General features: G+C 49.7%; 1 protein-coding gene across 1 annotated transcript in view; it reads right to left on the reverse strand.

The window, feature by feature from the left end:
- LOC134935889 (kinesin-like protein KIF1C) overlaps positions 1 to 19,490 on the reverse strand; it is a 97,266-nt gene that overhangs the window by 52,910 nt on the left and 24,866 nt on the right.

Genomic DNA, 19,490 nt, shown 5'->3' on the forward strand with positions numbered 1-19,490 from the left:
TGTTTACGTGGGCGACTGCCGTGATGTTGTCCGACTGGATCAACACCGGCTGACCCCGAAGCAGAGGCCTTGCCTGACTTAGGGCATTGTAAATGGCCCTTAGTTCCAGGATATTTATGTGAAGTGACGTTTCCATGCTTGACCACAAGCCCTGGAAATTTCTTCCCTGTGTGACTGCTCCCCAGCCTCTCAGGCTGGCATCCGTGGTCACCAGGACCCAGTCCTGAATGCCGAATCTGCAGCCCTCTAGAAGATGAGCACTCTGTAACCACCACAGGAGAGACACCCTTGTCCTTGGAGACAGGGTTATCCGCTGATGCATTTGAAGATGCGATCCGGACCATTTGTCCAGCAGATCCCACTGAAAAGTTCTTGCGTGGAATCTGCCGAATGGAATCGCTTCGTAAGAAGCCACCATTTTTCCCAGGACCCTTGTGCATTGATGCACTGACACTTGGCCTGGTTTTAGGAGGTTCCTGACTAGGTCGGATAACTCCCTGGCTTTCTCCTCCGGGAGAAACACCTTTTTCTGGACTGTGTCCAGAATCATCCCTAGGAACAGCAGACGTGTCGTCGGAATCAGCTGCGATTTTGGAATATTTAGAATCCACCCGTGCTGTCGTAGTACTACTTGAGATAGTGCTACTCCGACCTCCAACTGTTCTCTGGACCTTGCCCTTATCAGGAGATCGTCCAAGTAAGGGATAATTAAGACGCCTTTTCTTCGAAGAAGAATCATCATTTCGGCCATTACCTTGGTAAAGACCCGGGGTGCCGTGGACAATCCAAACGGCAGCGTCTGAAACTGATAGTGACAGTTCTGTACCACAAACCTGAGGTACCCTTGGTGAGAAGGGCAAATTGGGACATGGAGGTAAGCATCCTTGATGTCCAGAGACACCATATAGTCCCCTTCTTCCAGGTTCGCTATCACTGCTCTGAGTGACTCCATCTTGAATTTGAACCTTTGTATGTAAGTGTTCAAGGATTTCAGATTTAAAATAGGTCTCACCGAGCCGTCCGGCTTCGGTACCACAAACAGCGTGGAATAATACCCCTTTCCCTGTTGTAGGAGGGGTACCTTGATTATCACCTGCTGGGAATACAGCTTGTGAATGGCTTCCAATACCGCCTCCCTGTCGGAGGGAGACGTTGGTAAAGCAGACTTCAGGAACCGGCGAGGGGGAGACGTCTCGAATTCCAATTTGTACCCCTGAGATACTACCTGCAGGATCCAGGGGTCCACTTGCGAGTGAGCCCACTGCGCGCTGAAATTCTTGAGACGGGCCCCCATCGTGCCTGAGTCCGCTTGTAAGGCCCCAGCGTCATGCTGAGGACTTGGCAGAAGCGGGGGAGGGCTTCTGTTCCTGGGAAGAGGCTGCCTGCTGCAGTCTTTTTCCCCTTCCTCTGCCCCGGGGCAGATATGAGTGGCCTTTTGCCCGCTTGCCCTTATGGGGACGAAAGGACTGAGCCTGAAAAGACGGTGTCTTTTTCTGCTGAGAGGTGACCTGGGGTAAAAAGGTGGATTTCCCAGCCGTTGCCGTGGCCACCAGGTCCGATAGACCGACCCCAAATAACTCCTCCCCTTTATACGGCAATACTTCCATATGCCGTTTGGAATCCGCATCACCTGACCACTGTCGCGTCCATAACCCTCTTCTGGCAGAAATGGACAGCGCACTTACTCTTGATGCCAGAGTGCAAATATCCCTCTGTGCATCTCGCATATATAGAAATGCATCCTTTAAATGCTCTATAGTCAATAATATACTGTCCCTGTCCAGGGTATCAATATTTTCAGTCAGGGAATCCGACCAAGCCACCCCAGCACTGCACATCCAGGCTGAGGCGATTGCTGGTCGCAGTATAATACCAGTATGTGTGTATATACTTTTTAGGATATTTTCCAGCTTCCTATCAGCTGGTTCCTTGAGGGCGGCCGTATCAGGAGACGGTAACGCCACTTGTTTTGATAAGCATGTGAGCGCCTTATCTACCCTAGGGGGTGTTTCCCAACGCGCCCTAACCTCTGGCGGGAAAGGGTATAATGCCAATAATTTTTTAGAAATTAGCAATTTTTTATCGGGGGAAACCCACGCTTCATCACACACCTCATTTAATTCATCTGATTCAGGAAAAACTACGGGTAGTTTTTTCACACCCCACATAATACCCTTTTTTGTGGTACTTGTAGTATCAGAAATGTTCAAAACCTCCTTCATTGCCGTGATCATGTAACGTGTGGCCCTACTGGAAAATACGTTTGTTTCCTCACCGTCGACACTGGAGTCAGTGTCCGTGTCTGGGTCTGTGTCGACCATCTGAGGTAACGGGCGCTTTAGATCCCCTGACGGTGTTTGAGACGCCTGTACAGGCAATAACTGATTTGCCGGCTGTCTCATGTCGTCAACAGTCTTTTGTAAAGTGCTGACACTATCACGTAATTCCTTCCATAAGACCATCCAGTCAGGTGTCGACTCCCTAGGGGGTGACATCACTATTACAGGCAATTGCTCCGCCTCCATACCATTTTCCTCCTCATACATGTCGACACAACGTACCGACACACAGCACACACACAGGGAATGCTCTGATAGAGGACAGGACCCCACTAGCCCTTTGGGGAGACAGAGGGAGAGTTTGCCAGCACACACCAGAGCGCTATATATATATATATATATATATATATATATATATATATATATATATATATATATATATATATATATATATATATATATATATATATATACAGGGATAACCTTATATAAGTGTTTTTCCCTTATATAGCTGCTGTATAGATTTATCTGCCAAATTAGTGCCCCCCCTCTCGTTTTACCCTGTTTCTGTAGTGCAGGACTGCAGGGGAGAGTCAGGGAGCTTCCCACCAACGGAGCTGTGAGGAAAAATGGCGCCAGTGTGCTGAGGAGATAGGCTCCGCCCCCTTCTCGGCGGCCTCTCTCCCGCTTTTTTAAGGAAAAATTGGCAGGGGTTAAATGCATCCATATAGCCCAGGAGCTATGTGTGATGTATTTTTTGCCATCTAAGGTGTTTTTATTGCGTCTCAGGGCGCCCCCCCCCAGCGCCCTGCACCCTCAGTGACCGGAGGGTGAAGTGTGCTGAGAGCAATGGCGCACAGCTGCGGTGCTGTGCGCTACCTTATTGAAGACAGGACGTCTTCTGCCGCCGATTTTCCGGACCTCTTCAGTCTTCTGGCTCTGTAAGGGGGCCGGCGGCGCGGCTCTGGGACCCATCCATGGCTGGGCCTGTGATCGTCCCTCTGGAGCTAATGTCCAGTAGCCTAAGAAGCCCAATCCACTCTGCACGCAGGTGAGTTCGCTTCTTCTCCCCTTAGTCCCTCGGTGCAGTGAACCTGTTGCCAGCAGGATTCACTGAAAATAAAAAACCTATACTTAAACTTTTTTACTAAGCAGCACAGGAGAGCCACCTAGTGAGCACCCTTCTCGTTCGGGCACAAAAATCTAACTGAGGCTTGGAGGAGGGTCATAGGGGGAGGACCCAGTGCACACCAGGTAGTCCTAAAGCTTTTACTTTTGTGCCCAGTCTCCTGCGGAGCCGCTATTCCCCATGGTCCTTTCGGAGTCCCCAGCATCCACTAGGACGTCAGAGAAAATGCTGGTAGTGGAGTGGTACAGTACAGGGGATGGGTGAGGAGGACTAATAATGCTGGTAGTGGAGTGGTACAGTACATGGGATGGGTGAGGAGTAATAATGCTGGTATTGGAGTGGTACAGTACATGGGATGGGTGAGGAGTACTAATAATGCTGGTAGTGGAGTGGTACAGTACAGGGGATGGGTGAGGAGGACTAATAATGCTGGTAGTGGAGTGGTACAGTACAGGGGATGGGTGAGGAGGACTAATAATGCTGGTAGTGGAGTGGTACAGTACAGGGGATGGGTGAGGAGGACTAATAATGCTGGTAGTGGAGTGGTACAGTACAGGGGATGGGTGAGGAGGAGTAATAATGCTGGTAGTGGAGTGGTACAGTACAGGGGATGGGTGAGGAGGAGTAATAATGCTGGTAGTGGAGTGGTACAGTACAGGGGATGGGTGAGGAGGAGTAATAATGCTGGTAGTGGAGTGGTACAGTACAGGGGATGGGTGAGGAGGAGTAATAATGCTGGTAGTGGAGTGGTACAGTACAGGGGATGGGTGAGGAGGAGTAATAATGCTGGTAGTGGAGTGGTACAGTACAGGGGATGGGTGAGGAGGAGTAATAATGCTGGTAGTGGAGTGGTACAGTACAGGGGATGGGTGAGGAGGAGTAATAATGCTGGTAGTGGAGTGGTACAGTACAGGGGATGGGTGAGGAGGAGTAATAATGCTGGTAGTGGAGTGGTACAGTACAGGGGATGGGTGAGGAGGAGTAATAATGCTGGTAGTGGAGTGGTACAGTACAGGGGATGGGTGAGGAGGAGTAATAATGCTGGTAGTGGAGTGGTACAGTACAGGGGATGGGTGAGGAGGAGTAATAATGCTGGTAGTGGAGTGGTACAGTACAGGGGATGGGTGAGGAGGAGTAATAATGCTGGTAGTGGAGTGGTACAGTACAGGGGATGGGTGAGGAGGAGTAATAATGCTGGTAGTGGAGTGGTACAGTACAGGGGATGGGTGAGGAGGAGTAATAATGCTGGTAGTGGAGTGGTACAGTACAGGGGATGGGTGAGGAGGAGTAATAATGCTGGTAGTGGAGTGGTACAGTACAGGGGATGGGTGAGGAGGAGTAATAATGCTGGTAGTGGAGTGGTACAGTACAGGGGATGGGTGAGGAGGAGTAAATGCTGGTAGTGGAGTGGTACAGTACAGGGGATGGGTGAGGAGGACTAATAATGCTGGTAGTGGAGTGGTACAGTACAGGGGATGGGTGAGGAGGAGTAATAATGCTGGTAGTGGAGTGGTACAGTACAGGGGATGGGTGAGGAGGAGTAATAATGCTGGTAGTGGAGTGGTACAGTACAGGGGATGGGTGAGGAGGAGTAATAATGCTGGTAGTGGAGTGGTACAGTACAGGGGATGGGTGAGGAGGAGTAATAATGCTGGTAGTGGAGTGGTACAGTACAGGGGATGGGTGAGGAGTAGTAATAATGCTGGTAGTGGAGTGGTACAGTACAGGGGATGGGTGAGGAGGAGTAATAATGCTGGTAGTGGAGTGGTACAGTACAGGGGATGGGTGAGGAGGAGTAATAATGCTGGTAGTAGAGTGGTACAGTACAGGGGATGGGTGAGGAGGAGTAATAATGCTGGTAGTGGAGTGGTACAGTACAGGGGATGGGTGAGGAGGAGTAAATGCTGGTAGTGGAGTGGTACAGTACAGGGGATGGGTGAGGAGGAGTAATAATGCTGGTAGTGGAGTGGTACAGTACATGGGATGGGTGAGGAGGAGTAATAATGCTGGTAGTGGAGTGGTACAGTACAGGGGATGGGTGAGGAGGAGTAATAATGCTGGTAGTGGAGTGGTACAGTACAGGGGATGGGTGAGGAGGAGTAAATGCTGGTAGTGGAGTGGTACAGTACAGGGGATGGGTGAGGAGGACTAATAATGCTGGTAGTGGAGTGGTACAGTACAGGGGATGGGTGAGGAGGACTAATAATGCTGGTAGTGGAGTGGTACAGTAAAGGGGATGGGTGAGGAGGAGTAATAATGCTGGTAGTGGAGTGGTACGGTACAGGGGATGGGAGCGGAGGAGTAATAATGCTGGTAGTGGAGTGGTACAGTACATGGGATGGGTGAGGAGTAATAATGCTGGTAGTTGAGTGGTACAGTACATGGGATGGGTGATGAGTACTAATAATGCTGGTAGTGGAGTGGTACAGTACATGGGATGGGTGAGGAGCACTAATAATGCTGGTAGTGGAGTGGTACAGTACAGGGGATGGGTGAAGAGGAGTAATAATGCTGGTAGTGGAGTGGTACAGTACAGGGGATGAGTGAGGAGGAGTAATAATGCTGGTAGTGGAGTGGTACAGTACAGGGGATGGGTGAGGAGGAATAATGCTTGTAGTGGAGTGGTACAGTACATGGGATGGGTGAGGAGGAGTAATAATGCTGGTAGTGGAGTGTTACAGTACATGGGATGGGTGAGGAGGAGTAATAATGCTGGTAGTGGAGTGGTACAGTACAGGGGATGGATGAGGAGTACTAATAATGCTGGTACTGGATTGGTACAGTACAGGGGATGGGAGAGGAGGAGTAATAATGCTGGTAGTGGAGTGGTACAGTACAGGGGATGGGAGAGGAGGAGTAATAATGCTGGTAGTGAAGTGGTACAGTACAGGGGATGGGTGAGGAGGACTAATAATGCTGGTAGTGGAGTGGTACAGTACAGTACAGGGGATGGGTGAGGAGCACTAATAATGCTGGTAGTGGAGTGGTACAGTACATGGGATGGATGAGGAGTACTAATAATGCTGGTAGTGGAGTGGTACAGTACATGGGATGGGTGAGGAGGAGTAATAATGCTGGTAGTGGAGTGGTACAGTACATGGGATGGGTGAGGAGGAGTAATAATGCTGGTAGTGAAGTGGTACAGTACATGGGATGGGTGAATAGGAGTAATAATGCTGGTAGTGAAGTGGTACAGTACATGGGATGGGTGAGGAGTAGTAATAATGCTGGTAGTGGAGTGGTACAGTACATGGGATGGGTGAGGAGGAGTAATAATGCTGGTAGTGAAGTGGTACAGTACATGGGATGGGTGAGGAGGAGTATAATGCTGGTAGTGGAGTGGTACAGTACATGGGATGGGTGAGGAGGAGTAATAATGCTGGTAGTGAAGTGGTACAGTACATGGGATGGGTGAGGAGGAGTAATAATGCTGGTAGTGGAGTGGTACAGTACAGGGGATGGGAGAGGAGGAGTAATAATGCTGGTAGTGGAGTGGTACAGTACAGGGGATGGGTGAGGAGGAGTAATAATGCTGGTAGTGGAGTGGTACAGTACATGGGATGGGTGAGGAGGAGTAATAATGCTGGTAGTGGAGTGGTACAGTACATGGGATGGGTGAGGAGGAGTAATAATGCTGGTAGTGGAGTGGTACAGTACATGGGATGGGTGAGGGGCACTAATAATGCTGGTAGTGGAGTGGTACAGTACAGTACAGGGGATAAGTGAGGAGGAGTAATAATGCTGGTAGTGAAGTGGTACAGTACATGGGATGGGTGAGGAGTACTAATAATGCTGGTAGTGGAGTGGTATAGTACAGGGGATGGGTGAGAAGGAGTAATAATGCTGGTAGTGGAGTGGTACAGTACATGGGATGGGTGAGGAGTACTAATAATGCTGGTAGTGGAGTGGTACAGTACAGTACAGGGGATGGATGAGGAGTACTAATAGTACAGGGGACGGGTGAGTAGTACTAATAATGCTGATAGTGGAGTGGTACAGTACATGGGATGGATGAGGAGTACTAATAGTACAGGGGATGGATGAGGAGTACTAATAATGCTGGTAGTGGAGTGGTACAGTACATGGGATGGGTGAGGAGTACTAATAATGCTGGTAGTGGAGTGGTACAGTACATGGGATGGGTGTGGAGGAGTAATAATGCTGGTAGTGGAGCGGTACAGTACAGGGGATGGGTGAGGAGCACTAATAATGCTGGTAGTGGAGTGGTACAGTACATGGGATGGGTGAGGAGTAATAATGCTGGTAGTGGAGTGGTACAGTACATGGGATGGGTGATGAGTAATAATAATGCTGGTAGTGGAGTGGTACAGTACAGGGGATGAATGAGGAGTACTAATAATGCTGGTAGTGGATTGGTACAGTACAGGGGATGGGAGAGGAGAAGTAATAATGCTGGTAGTGGAGTGGTACATTACATGGGATGGGTGAGGAGAAGTAATAATGCTGGTAGTGGAGTGGTACAGTACATGGGATGGATGAGGAGTACTAATAATGCTGGTACTGGATTGGTACAGTACAGGGGATGGGAGAGGAGGAGTAATAATGCTGGTAGTGGATTGGTACAGTACAGGGGATGGGAGAGGAGAAGTAATAATGCTGGTAGTGGAGTGGTACATTACATGGGATGGGTGAGGAGAAGTAATAATGCTGGTAGTGGAGTGGTACAGTACATGGGATGGATGAGGAGTACTAATAATGCTGGTACTGGATTGGTACAGTACAGGGGATGGGAGAGGAGGAGTAATAATGCTGGTAGTGGAGTGGTACAGTACAGGGGATGGGAGAGGAGGAGTAATAATGCTGGTAGTGGAGTGGTACAGTACATGGGATGGATGAGGAGTACTAATAATGCTGGTAGTGGAGTGGTACAGTACATGGATGGGTGAGGAGGAGTAATAATGCTTGTAGTGGAGTGGTACAGTACATGGGATGGGTGAGGAGGAGTAATAATGCTGGTAGTGGAGTGGTACAGTACATGGGATGGGTGAGGAGGAGTAATAATGCTGGTAGTGGAGTGGTACAGTACAGGGGATGGATGAGGAGTACTAAATGCTGGTACTGGATTGGTACAGTACAGGGGATGGGAGAGGAGGAGTAATAATGCTGGTAGTGGAGTGGTACAGTACAGGGGATGGGAGAGGAGGAGTAATAATGCTGGTAGTGAAGTGGCACAGTACAGGGGATGGGTGAGGAGGACTAATAATGCTGGTAGTGGAGTGGTACAGTACAGTACAGGGGATGGGTGAGGAGCACTAATAATGCTGGTAGTGGAGTGGTACAGTACATGGGATGGATGAGGAGTACTAATAATGCTGGTAGTGGAGTGGTACAGTACATGGGATGGGTGAGGAGGAGAAATAATGCTGGTAGTGGAGTGGTACAGTACATGGGATGGGTGAGGAGGAGTAATAATGCTGGTAGTGAAGTGGTACAGTACATGGGATGGGTGAAGAGGAGTAATAATGCTGGTAGTGAAGTGGTACAGTACATGAGATGGGTGAGGAGTAGTAATAATGCTGGTAGTGGAGTGGTACAGTACATGGGATGGGTGAGGAGGAGTAATAATGCTGGTAGTGAAGTGGTACAGTACATGGGATGGGTGAGGAGGAGTAATAATGCTGGTAGTGGAGTGGTACAGTACATGGGATGGGTGAGGAGGAGTAATAATGCTGGTAGTGGAGTGGTACAGTACAGGGGATGGGAGAGGAGGAGTAATAATGCTGGTAGTGGAGTGGTACAGTACAGGGGATGGGTGAGAAGGAGTAATAATGCTGGTAGTGGAGTGGTACAGTACATGGGATGGGTGAGGAGGAGTAATAATGCTGGTAGTGGAGTGGTACAGTACATGGGATGGGTGAGGAGGAGTAATAATGCTGGTAGTGGAGTGGTACAGTACATGGGATGGGTGAGGAGGAGTAATAATGCTGGTAGTGGAGTGGTACAGTACATGGGATGGGTGAGGAGGAGTAATAATGCTGGTAGTGGAGTGGTACAGTACATGGGATGGGTGAGGGGCACTAATAATGCTGGTAGTGGAGTGGTACAGTACAGTACAGGGGATGGGTGAGGAGGAGTAATAATGCTGGTAGTGAAGTGGTACAGTACATGGGATGGGTGAGGAGAAGTAATAATGCTGGTAGTGGCGTGGTACAGTACATGGGATGGGTGAGGAGGAGTAATAATGCTGGTAGTGGAGTGGTACAGTACAGTACAGGGGATGGGTGAGGAGTAATAATGCTGGTAGTGGAGCTGAACAGTACAGGGGATGGGAGTACTAGTAATGTTAGTATAGCAGTAGTTTGGAGGGTGAGCAGCATTATAATAAGATTTTACTTACCGGTAAATCTATTTCTCGTAGTCCGTAGAGGATGCTGGGGACTCCGTAAGGACCATGGGGAATAGACGGGCTCCGCAGGAGACATGGGCACTTTAAGAAAGACTGACTCTGGGTGTGCACTGGCTCCTCCCTCTATGCCCCTCCTCCAGACCTCAGTTAGAGAAACTGTGCCCAGAGGAGACGGACAGTACAAGGAAAGGATTTTTGTAATCCAAGGGCAAGATTCATACCAGCCCACACCAATCACACCGTATAACTTGTGATAAACTACCCAGTTAACAGTATGAACATAGCATCAGTCCAAGACCGATGAAACTATAACATAACCCTTATGTAAGCAATAACTATATACAAGTCTTGCAGAAGAAGTCCGCACTTGGGACGGGCGCCCAGCATCCTCTACGGACTACGAGAAATAGATTAACCGGTAAGTAAAATCTTATTTTCTCTAACGTCCTAGAGGATGCTGGGGACTCCGTAAGGACCATGGGGATTATACCAAAGCTCCCAAACGGGCGGGAGAGTGCGGATGACTCTGCAGCACCGATTGAGCAAACATGAGGTCCTCCTCAGCCAGGGTATCAAACTTATAGAACTTTGCAAAGGTGTTTGACCCCGACCAAGTAGCAGCTCGGCACAGCTGTAGTGCCGAGACCCCTCGGGCAGCCGCCCAAGAAGAGCCCACCTTCCTAGTGGAATGGGCTTTAACCGATTTCGGTAATGGCAATCCTGCCGTAGAATGCGCCTGCTGAAACGTGTTACAGATCCAGCGAGCAATAGTCTGCTTTGAAGCAGGGCCGCCAACTTTGTTGGCTGCATACAGGACAAACAGTGCTTCTGTTTTCCTAATCCGAGCCGTTCTGGCCATGTAAATTTTCAAAGCCCTGACCACATCAAGGGACTAGGAATCCTCCAAGTCACGTGTAGCCACAGGCACGTCAATAGGTTGGTTCATATGAAAGGATGAGACCACCTTAGGTAGGAATTGAGGACGGGTCCGCAATTCCGCTCTATCCATATGGAAAACCAGATAGGGGCTTTTATGTGATAAAGCCGCCAATTCCAACACTCGCCTAGCCGAAGCCAAGGCTAACAACATGACCACCTTCCAGGTGAGATATTTCAACTCCACTGTCTTAAGTGGTTCAAACCAATGTGACTTAAGGAAACTTACCACCACGTTAAGGTCCCAAGGCGCCACCGGAGGGACAAAAGGAGGCTGAATATGCAGTACTCCCTTCACAAAAGTCTGTACTTCAGGTAATGAGGCCAATTCCTTTTGAAAGAAAATGGATAAGGTCGAAATCTGAACTTTAATGGAGCCTAATTTTAGGCCCAAATTCACTCCAGTTTTTTAGGTAGTGAAGAAAACGGCCCAGGTGGAACTCCTCCGTAGGAGCATTCCTGGCCTCACACCAAGAAACATATTTTCTCCATATTCTGTGATAATGTTTAGATGTCACGTCCTTCCTAGCCTTTATTAGCGTAGGAATGACCTCATCCGGAATTGCTTTTTCCGCTAGGATCCGGCGTTCAACCGCCATGCCGTCAAACGCAGCCGCTGTAAGTCTTGGAACAGACAGGGACCTTGTTGTAACAGGTCCTGCCTTAGAGGAAGAGGCCACGGATCTTCTGTGAGCATTTCTTGCAGATCCGGATACCAGGTCCTTCGTGGCCAATCTGGAACAATGAGAATTGTTCTCACTCTTCCTTTTCGTATTATCCTCAACACCTTGGGTATGAGAGGAAGAGGAGGAAACATATATACCGACTGGAACACCCACGGTATCACTAGGGCGTCCACAGCTACCGCCTGAGGGTCTCTTGACCTGGCGCAATACCTTTGTAGCTTTTTGTTGAGACGGGATGCCATCATGTCTATTTGGGGTAGTCCCCACCGACTTGCAATGTGCGCAAAGACTTCCTGATGAAGTCCCCACTCTCCCGGATGCAGATCGTGTCTGCTGAGGAAGTCTGCTTCCCAGTTGTGCACTCCCGGAATGAACACTGCTGACAGAGCGCTTACATGATTCTCGCCCAGCGAAGAATCCTGGTGGCTTCCGCCATTGCCACTCTGCTCCTTGTGCCGCCTTGGCGGTTTACATGAGCTAGTGCGGTGATGTTGTCTGACTGGATCAGAACTGCTCGATTGCGAAGTAAGATCTCCGCTTGACGTAGGGCGTTGTATATGGCCCTTAGTTCCAGGATGTTGATGTGAAGACAAGTCTCTTGACTTGACCAAAGTCCTTGGAAATTTCTTCCGTGTGTGACTTCTCCCCAACCTCGGAGGCTCGCGTCCATGGTCACCAGGATCCAGTCCTGAATGCCGAACCTGCGGCCCTCTAGAAGGTGAGCACTGTTTAGGCACCACAGGAGAGATACTCTGGCCCTGGGGGACAGGGTGATCCTCTGATGCAATTGCAAACATGACCCGGACCATTTGTCCAATAGGTCCCATTGGAAGGTCCTTGCATGGAATCTGCCGTATGGAATGGCTTCTTATGTTGCCACCATCTTTCCCAGAACTTGAGTGCAATGATGCACTGACACTTGTTTTGGTTTCAACAAGTTCATGACTAGATTCATGAGTTCCTGCGTTTTATCCGTCGGAAGAAAAACCCTTTTCTGGTCTGTGTCCAGAATCATGCCCAAGAAGGGCAGACGAGTTGTAGGATTCAGCTGTGACTTTGGAATATTGAGAATCCAGCCGTGTCGCTGTAACACATTCAGTGAAAGTGATACGCTGCTCAGCAACTTCTCCCTTGATCTCGCTTTTATGAGGAGATCGTCCAAGTACGGGATAATTGCGACACCCTGCTTGCGCAGGAGCACCATCATTTCCGCCATTACCTTGGTGAAAATTCTCGGGCCCGTGGAAAGCCCAAACGGCAACGTCTGAAATTGGTAATGACAATCCTGTACCGCAATTCTCAGGTACGCCTGATGAGGAGGATATATGGGGACATGCAGGTATGCATCCTTTATGTCCAGAGATACCAAAAAATCTCCCCATTCTAGGCTGGCGATGATCGCCCTGAGCGATTCCATCTTGAGCTTGAACCGTTGTAAGTAAAGGTTCAGGGATTTTAAATTCAAAATGGGTCTGACCGAATCGTCCGGTTTCGGAACCACAAACAAACAGAGTTGAGTAGTACCCCTGCCCTCTTTGAAGCAGGGGAACCTCTACCACCACTTGTTGCAAACACAATTTGTGAATCGCCTGTAAAACTATCTCCCTTTCCAGGGGTTGTTTCGGTAGGGCCGATTTGAAAAACCGGCGAGGGGGCACTTCTTCGAATTCTATCTTGTAACCCTGGGAAACAATTTCGATTGCCCATGGATCCACCTGTGAGTGGACCCAGACGTGGCTGAACAGTCGAAGACGTGCCCCCACAGGAGCTGACTCCCTCAGGGGAGCCCCAGCTTCATGCGGTGGATTTAGCAGAGGCCGGGGAGGACTTCTGTTCCTGGGAACTAGCTGTGGTGTGCAGCTTTTTCCCTCTGCCCTTACCTCTGGCAAGAAAGGACGATCCCCGTGCTCTCTTGCTTTTATTGGGACGAAAGGACTGCATTTGATAATGAGGCGCTTTCTTAGGTTGTGAGGGAATATATGGCAAAAAATTTGATTTACCTGCCGTAGCGACGAGATCCGAGAGGCCCTCTCCGAACAATTCCTCACCCTTGTAAGGCAACAACTCCATATGCCTCTTGGAGTCGGCATCACCTGTCCACTGCCGGGTCCATAAGCCACGCCTAGCAGAAATAGACATAGCGTTTATTCTGGAACCCAGTAAACTAATGTCTCTGAGCATCTCTCATATATAGGACAGCATCTTTTATATGCCCTAGGGTCATTAAAATGGTATCCTTATCAAGAGTCTCAATATCTGCTGATAAGGAATCGGTCCATGCTGCTACAGCACTACAAACCCAGGCCGACACAATAGCCATTCTGAGTAACGTACCAGAATGTGTGTAAATGGACTTCAAGGTAACCTCCTGCTTGCGGTCAGCAGGATCCCTGAGGGTAGCCGTATCTTGGGATGGAAGCGCTATCTTTTTTTGATAAGCGTGTCAAAGCTTTGTCTACCCTAGGGGAGGATTCCCACCGTATTCTGTCCTGTGACGGGAAAGGATACGCTACAAGAATCCTTTTGGTAATCTGCAGTTTTTTGTCTGGAGTTTCCCACGCTTTTTCGCATAAATCGTTCAGCTCATGTGAGGAGGGAAAGGTGACCTCTGGTTTCTTTCCCTTAAACATGCGCACCCTCGTGTCAGAGACAGGGGGTTCCTCAGTGATATGCAAAACATCTTTTATAGCGATAATCATATATCGAATACATTTTGCCACCCTTGGCTGCAATTTTGCATCTTCGTAGTCGACACTGGAGTCTGAGTCCGTGTCGGTATCTGTGTCAGCTATTTGGTATAGCGGGCGCTTCTGAGACCCCGAAGGTCCAGGCGACATTGGGACAGGCATGGGTTGACTCCCTGACTGTACCCCAGCTTCAGCTTTGTCTAATCTTTTGTGCAGTAAATTAACATTTGCACTCAAAACATTCCACATATCCATCCAGTCAGGTGTCGGCACTGCTGACGGAGACCTAGCATTCATATACTCCCCCTCCTCTTTAGATGAGCCTTCAATCTCAGACATGTCGACACGCGTACTGACACACAGCACACACACAGGGAAGCACTTCTGAAGACAGGTTCCCCACCAGGCCCTTTGGAGAGGCAGAGAGAGAATATGCCAGCACACACCCCAGCGCTATATGAGCCAGGAAAAACACTGTGTTTACCTAGTGGCGCCTGTAATATGTATTTTGCTAAATGTGTGCCACCCCTATACTTAAAAACCCTCTTTCACCGTGTGTCAAGCAGGGGAGAGTCCGGGGAGCTTCCTCTCAGCGGTGCTGTGGAGAAAAGATGGCGCTGGTGAGTGCTGAGGGAGAAGCCCCGCCCCCTCGGCGGCTGGCTTCTGTCCCGCTCGAAATATTTCAAATCATGGCGGGGGCTCTCTATATACATGTACAGTGCCCAGCTGTACATGTATATACACTAATATGCCATATAGGAGTCTTAAATTGCTGCCCAGGGCGCCCTCCCCTACGCCCTGCACCCTGACAGTGACCGGAGTGTATGAGGTGTAGGGGAGCAATGGCTCAGTGAAGATCCAAGTGTCTTCTGCCGCCTCAGATGGGTCTTTTCCTCACATACTCACCAGGCTTCTTTCTTCCGGCTCTGCGAGGAGGACGGCGGCGCGGCTCTGGGACGGACGGCGAGGGTGAGACCTGCGTACCGTTCCCTCTGGAGCTAATGGTGTCCAGTAGCCTAAGAAAACAGAGCCCTGAACTCAGAGAAGTAGGTCTGTTTCTCTCTCCTCAGTCCCACGATGCAGGGAGTCTGTTGCCAGCAGGCTCCCCGAAAATAATAAACCTAACAAAAATGCTTTCTTACAGAAAACTCAGGAGAGCTCCCTGTAGTGCACCCAGTCTCCACTGGGCACAGTATCAAACTGAGGTCTGGAGGAGGGGCATAGAGGGAGGAGTCAGTGCACACCCAGAGTCAAAGTCTTTCTTAAAGTGCCCATGTCTCCTGCGGAGCCAGTCTATTCCCCATGGTCCTCACGGAGTCCCCAGCATCCTCTAGGACGTTAGAGAAAATAAGAATTTACTCACCGGTAATTCTATTTCTCGTAGTCCGTAGTGGATGCTGGGACTCCGTAAGGACCATGGGGAATAGCGGCTCCGCAGGAGACTGGGCACAACTATAAAGAAAGCTTTAGGTCTAACTGGTGTGCACTGGCTCCTCCCACTATGACCCTCCTCCAGACTTCAGTTAGGATACTGTGCCCGGAAGAGCTGACACAATAAGGAAGGATTTAGAATCCCGGGTAAGACTCATACCAGCCACACCAATCACACCGTACAACTCGTGATACAATACCCAGTTAACAGTATGACAACAACTGAGCCTCTCAACAGATGGCTCAACAATAACCCTTTAGTTAAACAATAACTATATACAAGTATTGCAGACAATCCACACTTGGGATGGGCGCCCAGCATCCACTACGGACTACGAGAAATAGATTTACCGGTGAGTAAATTCTTATTTTCTCTGACGTCCTAAGTGGATGCTGGGACTCCGTAAGGACCATGGGGATTATACCAAAGCTCCCAAACGGGCGGGAGAGTGCGGATGACTCTGCAGCACCGAATGAGCAAACTCTAGGTCCTCCTCAGCCAGGGTGTCAAACTTGTAGAATTTAGCAAATGTGTTTGACCCCGACCAAGTAGCTGCTCGGCAAAGTTGTAAAGCCGAGACCCCTCGGGCAGCCGCCCAAGAGCAGCCCACCTTCCTCGTGGAATGGGCTTTCACTGATTTAGGATGCGGCAGTCCAGCCGCAGAATGTGCAAGCTGAATCATACTACAGATCCAGCGAACAATAGTCTGCTTTGAAGCAGGTGCACCCAACTTGTTGGGCGCATACAGGATAAATAGCGAGTCAGTCTTTCTGACTCCAGCTGTCCTGGAAACATAGATTTTCAGGGCCCTGACTACGTCCAACAACTTGGAAGCCTCCAAGTCTGTAGTAGCCGCAGGCACCACGATAGGTTGGTTCAGATGAAAGGCTGATACCACCTTAGGGAGAAACTGGGGACGAGTCCTCAATTCTGCCCTATCCATATGGAAAATCAGATAAGGGCTTTTACATGACAAAGCCGCCAATTCTGATACACGCCTGGCCGAAGCCAAGGCCAACAACATGACCACTTTCCACGTGAGATATTTAAATTCCACGGTTTTAAGTGGCTCAAACCAATGTGACTTTAGGAAATCCCACACCACGTTGAGATCCCAAGGTGCCACTGGAGGCACAAAAGGGGGCTGAATATGCAGCACTCCCTTAACAAAAGTCTGAACTTCAGGTAGTGAAGCCAGTTCTCTCTGGAAGAAAATCGATAGAGCCGAAATCTGGACCTTAATGGAACCCAATTTTAGGCCCATAGTCACCCCTGACTGTAGGAAGTGCAGGAAACGGCCCAGCTGAAATTCCTCCGTTGGGGCCTTCCTGGCCTCACACCACGCAACATATTTTCGCCATATGCGGTGATAATGGTTTGCGGTTACTTCTTTCCTAGCTTTAATCAGCGTAGGCATGACTTCCTCCGGAATGCCCTTTTCCTTCAGGATCCGGTGTTCAACCGCCATGCCGTCAAACGCAGCCGCGGTAAGTCTTGGAACAGACAGGGCCCCTGCTGCAGCAGGTCCTGTCTGAGCGGCAGAGGCCATGGGTCCCCTGACATCATTTCTTGAAGTTCCGGGTACCAAGCTCTTCTTGGCCAATCCGGAACAATGAGTATAGTTCTTACTCCTCTTCTCCTTATTATCCTCAGTACCTTTGGTATGAGAGGAAGAGGAGGGAACACAAACCGACCGGTACACCCACGGTGTCACTAGAGCGTCCACAGCTATCGCCTGCGGGTCTCTTGACCTAGCGCAATATCTTTCTAGCTTTTTGTTTAGGCGGGACGCCATCATGTCCACCTGTGGCCATTCCCAACGGTTTACAATCAGTTGGAAGACTTCTGGATGAAGTCCCCACTCTCCCGGGTGGAGGTCGTGCCTGCTGAGGAAGTCTGCTTCCCAGTTGTCCACTCCCGGAATGAACACTGCTGACAGTGCTAACACGTGATTTTCCGCCCATCGGAGAATCCTTGTGGCTTCTGCCATCGCCGTCCTGTTTCTCGTGCCGCCCTGTCGGTTTACATGGGCGACCGCCGTGATGTTGTCTGACTGGATCAGTACCGGCTGGTTTTGAAGCAGGGGTTTTGCCTGACTTAGGGCATTGTAAATGGCCCTCAGCTCCAGAATATTTATGTGCAGGGAAGTCTCCTGACTTGACCATAGTCCTTGGAAGTTTCTTCCCTGTGTGACTGCCCCCCAGCCTCGAAGGCTGGCATCCGTGGTCACCAGGACCCAGTCCTGTATGCCGAATCTGCGGCCCTCTTGAAGATGAGCACTCTACAGCCTCCACAGCAGAGACACCCTGGTCCTTGGAGACAGGGTTATCAGCCGATGCATCTGAAGATGCGATCCGGACCACTTGTCCAACAGGTCCCACTGAAAGGTTCTTGCATGGAACCTGCCGAATGGAATTGCTTCGTAGGAAGCTACCATCTTTCCCAGGATCCGCGTGCAGTGATGCACCGACACCTGTTTTGGTTTTAGGAGGCCTCTGACTAGAGATGACAGCTCCTTGGCCTTCTCCTCCAGGAGAAACACTTTTTTCTGTTCTGTGTCCAGAACCATCCCCAGGAACAGTAGACGTGTCGTAGGGACCAGCTGTGACTTTGGAATATTTAGAATCCAGCCGTGCTGTTGTAGCACCTCCCGAGATAGTGCTACCCCGACCAACAACTGCTCCCTGGACCTCGCCTTTAATCAGGAGATCGTCCAAGTACGGGATAATTAAAACTCCCTTCTTTCGAAGGAGTATCATCATTTCGGCCATTACCTTGGTAAAGACCCTCGGAGCCGTGGATAGACCGAACGGCAACGTCTGGAATTGGTAATGACAATCCTGTACCACAAATCTGAGGTACTCCTGGTGAGGATGGTAAATGGGGACATGCAGGTAAGCATCCTTGATGTCCAGTGATACCATGTAATCCCCCTCGTCCAGGCTTGCAATAACCGCCCTGAGCGATTCCATCTTGAACTTGAATTTTTTTATATACGTGTTCAAGGATTTAAAATGGGTCTCACCGAACCGTCCGGTTTCGGTACCACAAACATTGTGGAATAGTAACCCCGTCCTTGTTGAAGTAGGGGCACCTTTACTATCACCTGCTGGGAATACAGCTTGTGAATTGCCTCTAACACTGCCTCCCTGCCTCAGGGAGTTGTTGGCAAGGCAGATTTGAGGAAACAGCGGGGGGGAGACGTCTCGAATTCCAGCTTGTACCCCTGAGATACTACTTGAAAGATCCAGGGATCCACCCGTGAGAGAGCACACTGATCGCTGAAATTTTTGAGACGGGCACCCACCGTACCTGGCTCCGCCTGTGGAGCCCCAGCGTCATGCTGTGGACTTAGAGGAAGCGGGGGAGGACTTTTGCTCCTGGGAACTGGCTGTATGCTGCAGCTTTTTCCCTCTACCTCTGCCTCTGGGCAGAAAGGACGCGCCTTTAACCCGCTTGCCCTTATTGGGCCGAAAGGACTGTACCTGATAATACGGTGCTTTCTTTGGCTGTGAGGGAACATGGGGTAAAAATGTAGACTTCCCAGCTGTTGCTGTGGAAACGAGGTCCGAGAGACCATCCCCGAACAACTCCTCACCCTTATAAGGCAAAACTTCCATGTGCCTTTTAGAATCTGCATCTCCTGTCCACTGCCGAGTCCATAACCCTCTCCTGGCAGAAATGGACATTGCACTTATTTTAGATGCCAGCCGGCAAATATCCCTCTGTGCATCCCTCATGTATAAGAGTGCGTCTTTAATATGCTCTACGGTTAGCAATATAGTGTCCCTGTCTAGGGTATCAATATTTTCCGACAGGGAATCTGACCACGCAGCTGCAGCACTGCACATCCATGCTGAAGCAATAGCCGGTCTCAGTATAATACCTGTGTGTGTATATATAGACTTCAGGATAGCCTCCTGCTTTCTATCAGCAGATTCCTTCAGGGCGGCCGTATCCGGAGACGGTAGTGC

Source organism: Pseudophryne corroboree, chromosome 6 (genome assembly GCF_028390025.1).
Source record: "Pseudophryne corroboree isolate aPseCor3 chromosome 6, aPseCor3.hap2, whole genome shotgun sequence".
NCBI lineage: Eukaryota > Metazoa > Chordata > Amphibia > Anura > Myobatrachidae > Pseudophryne > Pseudophryne corroboree.